Consider the following 7975-nt stretch of genomic DNA (forward strand, 5'->3'; position numbering starts at 1 on the left):
CAAAATTGCTATCTCTGACCTGGAGTAGTAGGTTGGTACATAATTGAGCTCTGCTTTGTAGTGAGGCAGTAACATATACCAGAGGATTCACAGGTTAGAGTGACTTTCCTTGGTTTCTGAGTAGAAAATACTTTTAACCATGCAAGCAAACTAGATCAGACCCAAATTGATCTGCCTCCCAAAATGACTGTTGGGAAGGATCAGCATTCTAATTTAGATGATAATTTTGATTGCTCATGAGGCCTGCTTGAGGTCCTCACAACATGGTGACTGTCTTCCCTCAGAATGAAGGATGCACGGGAGCGAGGGAAAAGCCACAATGTATTTATGACTTATACGCTGCTATTGGAAGGCACACGCTGCTATTTCTGCAATATCTCACTGATTACACTAGGCATCTCTAGTCACATGGGAGGGAACTCCACAGGGACATACAGCACAGAATGTGGAGACCATTGGGGGTTATTTTAAAGGCTGGCTACTGTATTCCACCAAAAGCAATTTTTGAGGACCCTACTCCTCTCCTATCCCTCTTCTATTTTAAAAAAGGAATAACTCCCTAACACCCTAAAACTTAAAAGTGCATACCAGATAGAGCCCACTAGCCACTCCTGATAGGAAGACCAAAGAAGAGATTATGGAGAATAAGACTAGTGAGGAATAACAATACCTGAGTCTCCTGAGACCAAAAGGATGCCCAAGAGAATCTGTCAGAAAATCTGTGAGTACCTAGGTTGACCACAGGAAATGAAGCAATCCACGAGACAGAGCTGAGGAGTGCCCTGTCTAGAGGAAATTTAATAAATAGTATTGAGAAGGCTAATTCCAATGTAACCCTGATATTGGGGGAGGGGGGGAGCTAGCAATCTGAATCTGTGCCAGCAAGCCCAGTGTACATTCTTGATAACCTATAATTAAGTAATTGCCTCTTTCCAAGAAACTGGTCCTACAGAATCCTTTATCTAAGTGCTCACATTTCACAGAGGCCATAAACTGTGAACAGTGCACAGCCCTGAAGAGGCAGGGGTGGGGAGGGGGGGTATTAGTACTGGAGGCAGGCCAGACCATTGGTTATGGCCTGGAGACCCCCAACACCTGGGGCCTTCTTGCAAAGCTCGTGAAAAGGACCAGAAGCATAATCCATATTTGAGGAACAAAGACACCAGAAAGATATAAAAGAGAAGCCCCCTGCATGTTATTTTGCTCAGAATTGGAAAGTTATTCTGCTGAGTCCATGGGAGTAATAAACAGTGTAACTCCTTTTCTCTAAAAGTGTTGCTTGGTTTTTCTCTGGTCTTCTGCAACAGTATAGACAAATATTTAAAACAAAATATGGAGACAGAAGAGAAAAATTGAAAAAAAAATTAAAAACACTATTCTAAGAGTGCTTTCCACATATACTTAGGTGATCTCAATCCACTTTCCTCTTGCCTTCCATTACAGAGCCTTGATTTTTTGTAACATGCTAAAGAGTAAAGCACCTGCCTTATAACTAGTGCTATACCTGTAATACTTAACACCTGATCTCCAGGGGGGTGGGGAGGCATTTGACTTGTAGAATTTGCCCATTTTCTTAGTGGAAAAATTCCCATCATGGTCGATTTCAAGCTACAACATGATGTCACATGAAGAGCTGGAAATAAACCTGAACAATTGGCTCCAGCACATGGCTTATAACACATGCTGAATACACAGTAGTCTTTTTTTCCCTTCTAGCTTTTGTTCATCTGACCATGGCTAATGTCTTAGGTAGATACCAGTAAATTTTTTCTTAAAGAACTAGATCATAATTATTTTAGGTTTTGTGAACCTCTGTTGCAACTATTTAGGCCTGCTATTGTGATGCCAAAGCAGCCATAAGCAATATGTACATTGACAGGCATAGCTATTTTTCAATAAAACTTTATTTGCACAAACTGGTGACTGGCCTGTAGGCCATAGTTTTCTGACTTGTGATTGGAGGTGAACAGATGCCCCAGAAGCAGAGCCTAGGACAAGGATACAGATGATTGAGTGCTGTATTGAGGGAAGACTATTTAGAAACAGCTGGGGAGCAAGACAGGGAAGGGCAAGGAGATGAGCAAGGATGTGGTACAAGACAGAATGTTCTAACCTTGGCCTGATCCCACAAAGGAGTTCTGGAGCACAAAGCCTACTACAGAGTTGTTGCTCCCTGAAGTAAAGAGGCTGGCTTTTGTCTCCCCATGTCAACTGGATGTTGGCCAAACTCTGGAGTGGTGTGTGGCCTTACCTCTGAGGTGGCTCTGTGTCTGAACAAGGTGGTTCGGGCAAGGATCACTGTTTGGAGAAGTGTGCAGTTATGGGCTGTTAGCTGCCAACAGATAACTGCACCAGCTGGTAAAAGGAATCTAGCCTGGTACCAGCAGTGTCTACTATAGCACAGGTTCTCAAATTTTAACATGTGTGAGAATTCCCTGAAGGGCTTGCTAAAACATCAGTTGCTAGGCTTTACCTCCAGAGTTTGTGGTTTTTGTTTTTTTTAATCCTCACTGGAAGATATGTTTTTAGTTGATATTTTTAGAGAGAGAGGGAGGGGGAAGAAGGAGATAGAGATAGACAGAGAGAGAGAGAGAGAGAGAGAGAGAGAGAGAGAGAGAGAAGGGAAAACATCCATGTAAAAGAGAAACATCAATCAATTGCTTCCTGTACACATCCTGAAATTGAACCCACAACTTATCAGTGTACCTGACAACGCTCCAACTAATTGAGCCACAGCAGCCAGGAAGAGTTTGTATTTTGATAAGTCTGGGTTGAGACCCAAGAATTTACATTTCTAAGTTCCCAGGTGATGCTAATGCTGCTAGTCCAGGGTACCACACTTTGACAACCACTATATTACAATATTGATTCCCTTGCAGAAAGCTTGGCTGACCCAACAATGCTATTATGACTTTTATTCTGATCTGAAGAATGGGAGGGTAAGTATGGGGAAAGCAAGGAACTTTTTTAAAATGGTTTTCATTCTCTTTAGCTTCTACTTTTCCATATTTGATAAATCTTTTATCTTGCATACATTTGTAGCATACTGCATGGATTTAGTGAAACAATCCTATATAATAAAAGGCTAATATGCAAATTGACCAAACAATGGAATGACTGGTCGCTATGATGCACACTGACCACCAGGGGGCAGATGCTCAACACAGGAACTTCCCCCTGGTGGTCAGTGGCTGGTGAGCACAGTGGCAGTGAGGACAGTGGTAGTGGCAGGAGCCTCTCCCGCCTCTGTGGTAGCACTAAGGATGTCCGACTGATGGCTCCCAGACTGCAAGAGGGCGAAGGCCAGGTTGAGGGACCCACCTCCACCGAGTGCACAAATTTTGTGCACCGGGCGTCAGCCTGCGGACTGAAAGGTCCCAGGTTCGATTCTGATCAAGGGCATGGACCTTGGTTGCGGGCACATCCCCAGTAGGGAGTGTGCAGGAGGCAGCTGATCGATGTCTCTCTCTCATCGATGTTTCTATCTCTCTATCTCTCTCCCTTCCTCTCTGTAAAAAATCAATAAAATATATTTTTTAAAAAAAGAATTTAATTCTTTTGAGTTTATCATCTTACTTCTGACTGCTGATACCTCCTATATTCCATGAATTCTACAACGCCTTTAAGGAAATAAATTATGAAGAAGTATAACTTTTAAAATGAACATGATCTTTGTCATCCAATTTGCATGATGCAGAAGCAACAGCAAACTAACAGATTATCTGCAGTACTCGCTGGGTCAGCTGCATGAGGTTTTTCCCCTCCAACAAGCACTGACAGTGAAAACTGGAAAGACAGTTGCTCCTGCCACCACTTGCTGCAGGCAGAAAGGGAGCTGTTTGTGAAGGCAAGCAAACCCAGTGGAAGAACTGTAAAACCATGAGATTTAAACCAGGTCTGTGCTTGTGGTCGGGCCTTTTAGTCCCATCACCTTGAATTAGCTTTCCTACAGTTAATCCACACACCCCCTCCCGCCCCGCCCCGCAGTACCATGTAGTATGAGCTATGTATTACTAAATTTTTTCAAAATCTAAGACATGATTTAGGTAAGTGTAAATTAATCCCAAACCTTTTACTTGACAATCCTGCACGATATTAAAAGGAAAGGGTCTACTGTGTCATCACAATATACTTATTAATAAATTTAGATAATTTTTAATTAAAAAAAAAGTTTGGGGAAAAATTTGAGTTCCTGATTGACCTTTTCTTTAGCCCCAACTCTGAATATAAACTGCACCATGTCTCCAATAATTGAGTGAATTAAGATTTTACTATACTGTTTTTGTCATTTTCTTCCTGATGTCAAAAGGAATGTAGAGGTAGTTGGCTATCCTTTGCATTAGAAAGGTATGCATGATTACCTGAAGTCGAACTAAATGCACAAAAATTGTGAGTGCCCACATTCAACATGGATCAAAACAATCTATTGACTGCCAAGTCAGTACAAAATAAGAACCGCAGCTAAAAGTTCCCTCAAAGTATGGTTTTCAGCTAAAAATAGGAGGGTTTATTTCTTTTACAAATTTAAGCACACAAAGGTCAAAATAATTTTCTTTATTGCAAAAACACAAAATTGTTCTGCAAAACATGTTCTAAAAATAATAGTATCTGATTACCAAGCAAGGTCACTTTATCTCTTTGTGAGAGGTTTTAGTAGCTGTTGTTTGGAGAATTTATAAGGTGAATTTGTTGTGTGTAGGCTGTGAAATGGGGTCATAACCCCACAGTTAAAAAAAACTTTCCTAAATGAACCGAGCTTTGGGAATATGTAATTTTACCTCAGCATTTGTTCCTGGAATCCAGGAAGGTTTTATGTGCTAGCAGTGAGATTATTTCTCAGGGACTTTATTATTTTAGATTTATATATAGTGCCTATTCCCCAAACAGGTTAAAGTCCTTTTACATATTAGTAATGCTATCCTTTGAACTCAAAGATAACCCCTAGGCTGGTGGTTCTGTCAAGAATGGGGGTATTTGGGGTGATTTATGGGGGCCCCAAAGTCTTTTACCACAGCACATACCTGTCAAACTATGCTGCTGGGTTATGATTGGGTGTCCATGTCTGGTTCCCATTTCTCATTGGGACGATTTCTTTGTCTTATGTGGATCATAGTTTCCCATACAAACATAATAATAAAGTGGACTATGACTAGTCACTGCATGCCAGATTTTTCTTTCTTATCTGCTATTGAAACACATTTTATTATAATGCTATATTATCGTTTTTGTCTGCACAATTCAGCTGTTTTCCTTCTTGATTTCAGTCCAGTCAATTTGCCTTGACATAGACTTTTTATGTAACCATTTAATATCCATTCTCTATGCTCAAAGGAATTCTTTATGCTAAGCATCATTGCAGTGTTTGTTGATTGTCAACATTTTTAGAGCCCTGTTGAAAATCTTAGCATTTATTTTTCACCAATAACTTGCACAAATTTTGGAAACTTAATAGCTTAATTTCTCTCCAACTCATGTGAAGTAAAATAGCACAAATAAAAAAGAATTTCACCGATACTGGCAACTCAGGGACAGGTGCATTAAGTACATGTCCAGTCGCAAGAAGGCGGCGGCCATGCCAGGCCTGTGGGCCATGTCTGCGCAGCGGGCGGCGGCAGTGCGGTCCGGCCTACAGACGCGGCGGCGGCGCTAGCCCCGCCCCGGCCTCTCTTTGTGATCGCTACTCCCGTCTCTCCCCGCCATGGATTTGCCCGTGGGCTCCGGCGCTGCGGGGCCCAGCAACGTCCCGGCCTTCCTGACCAAGCTGTGGACCCTCGTGAGCGACCCGGACACCGACGCGCTCATCTGCTGGAGCCCGAGTGGGAACAGCTTCCACGTGTACGACCAGGGCCAGTTTGCCAAGGAGGTGCTGCCCAAGTACTTCAAGCACAACAACATGGCCAGCTTCGTGCGGCAGCTCAACATGTATGGCTTCCGGAAGGTGGTGCACATCGAGCAGGGCGGCTTGGTCAAGCCGGAGGGGGACGACACCGAGTTCCAGCACCCCTGCTTCCTGCGCGGCCAGGAGCAGCTCCTCGAGAACATCAAGAGGAAGGTGACCAGCCTGTCCACCCTGAAGAGTGAGGACATGAAGATTCACCAGGACAGTGTCACCAAGCTGCTGACCGACGTGCAGCTGATGAAGGGGAAGCAGGAGAGCATGGACTCCAAGCTCCTGGCCATGAAGCATGAAAACGAGGCCCTGTGGCGGGAGGTGGCCAGCCTGCGGCAGAAGCACGCCCAGCAGCAGAAAGTCGTCAACAAGCTTATCCAGTTCCTCATCTCGCTGGTGCAGTCGAACCGGATCCTGGGGGTGAAAAGAAAGATCCCCCTGATGCTGAACGACAGTGGCTCAGCACATTCCTTGCCCAAGTACAGCCGGCAGTACTCCCTGGAGCCCATCCACGGCTCCGGTCCCTACTCGGCTCCGTCCCCGGCCTACAGCAGCTCCAGCCTCTACTCCCCAGATGGCGTTTCCAGCTCTGACCCATCATCTCGGACATCACCGAGCTGACTCCCAGTAGCCCCGTGGCCTCTCCCGGCAGGAGCATAGATGAGCGGTGGGGACCGCGCCACCTCCCTCGGGGTCCGAAGAGGGCTGGGGCCACAGAGGTCCCTGCTGACGCCTGTGCCCCCACCCGCAGGCCCCTGTCGAGCAGCCCCCTGGTGCACGTCAAGGAGGAGCCTCCCAGTCCTCCTCGGAGCCCCCCGGTGGAGGAGGCGAGTCCTGACCGCCAGTCCTCCATTGTGGACACCCCCCTGTCCCCAACTGCCCCCATTGACTCCATTCTGCGGGAGAGTGAGCCTGCCCCAGCTGCCTCAGCCACAACCCTCCCAGATGCTGGGGGGCCGGCCCCCCTCAACCCCGCCCACCTCGGCCCCTGAGAAGTGCCTCAGCGTAGCCTGCCTGGACAATTTGGCTCGCACTCCACAGATGTCTGGGGTCGCCCGCCTCTTCCCCTACCCCTCCTCCTCTCTGCATGGCCGATTCCAGCCAGGGGCTGAGCTCAGTGAGCACTTGGATGCCATGGACTCCAACCTGGACAACCTGCAGACCATGCTGAGCAGCCACGGCTTCAGTGTGGACACCAGTGCCCTGCTGGACCTGTTCAGCCCCTCGGTGACAGTGCCAGACATGAACCTGCCGGACCTGGACAGCAGCCTGGCCAGTATCCAGGAGCTCCTTTCTCCCCAGGAGCCCCCCCAGGCCTCTCGAGGCAGAGAATAGCAGCCCCGACTCAGGAAAGCAGCTGGTGCACTACACAGCACAGCCCCTGCTCCTGATGGACCCCGGCCCCATGGACGTGGGGAGCAGCGACCTGCCTGTACTCTTCGAGCTGGGGGAGGGCTCCTACTTCTCAGAGGGGGACGACTATGCAGACGACCCCACCATCTCCCTGCTGACGGGCTCGGAGCCCCCCAAAGCCAAGGACCCCACTGTCTCCTAAAGGGTTCAGGAGGGACAGCTCGTCTCCGTCAGCAATGAGGCCCAGCCCCGCATGCCATGGCTTGCTTGGGGCTTCACAGCCACGCCGAACTGACCAATACTGTGGCTTTCACAAAGTGTATTTTGGTTTTTACATGAGTCCCCTTCCCCCTTCATAGAAATAAACATACAGGTATATATGTAAAAAAAAAAAAAAAAAAAAAGTACATGTCCAGGCTCATATGTGTAGTTAGTGCCAAATCATGATCAGTACTCTGTGAAGGAATATTGGATCTAGAATCAAAGGAGATAGGTACAATTGCCTGCTCCACGACTTCTTGACTGTCTTCCCAGCTGACCCTTCCTTAGTGACACTAGTCTGTTCCTACCTACACTTTCCTCACAAGACTATCAGTCATTGTCCATAACACTAACCATAGTGGGACAGGTGACACACATTTCCTTCCCCAAATTTGAATCCTGAATGCATATTCACAGAATGGAAAGCAAAGGAACTTAGTCACTTTAGTAATTCCATGAATTCCAAATATT

General features: G+C 46.5%; 1 pseudogene; it reads left to right on the forward strand.

Annotated features, from left to right (window-relative positions):
* The first annotated feature begins 5672 nt into the window (after nucleotides 1-5672).
* Nucleotides 5673-7647, forward strand: LOC102419588 (annotated as a pseudogene).
* Nucleotides 7648-7975: the final 328 nt, after the last annotated feature.

This window comes from Myotis lucifugus, unplaced genomic scaffold, assembly GCF_000147115.1.
Source record: "Myotis lucifugus unplaced genomic scaffold, Myoluc2.0 scaffold_42, whole genome shotgun sequence".
In the NCBI taxonomy this organism is placed as follows: domain Eukaryota; kingdom Metazoa; phylum Chordata; class Mammalia; order Chiroptera; family Vespertilionidae; genus Myotis; species Myotis lucifugus.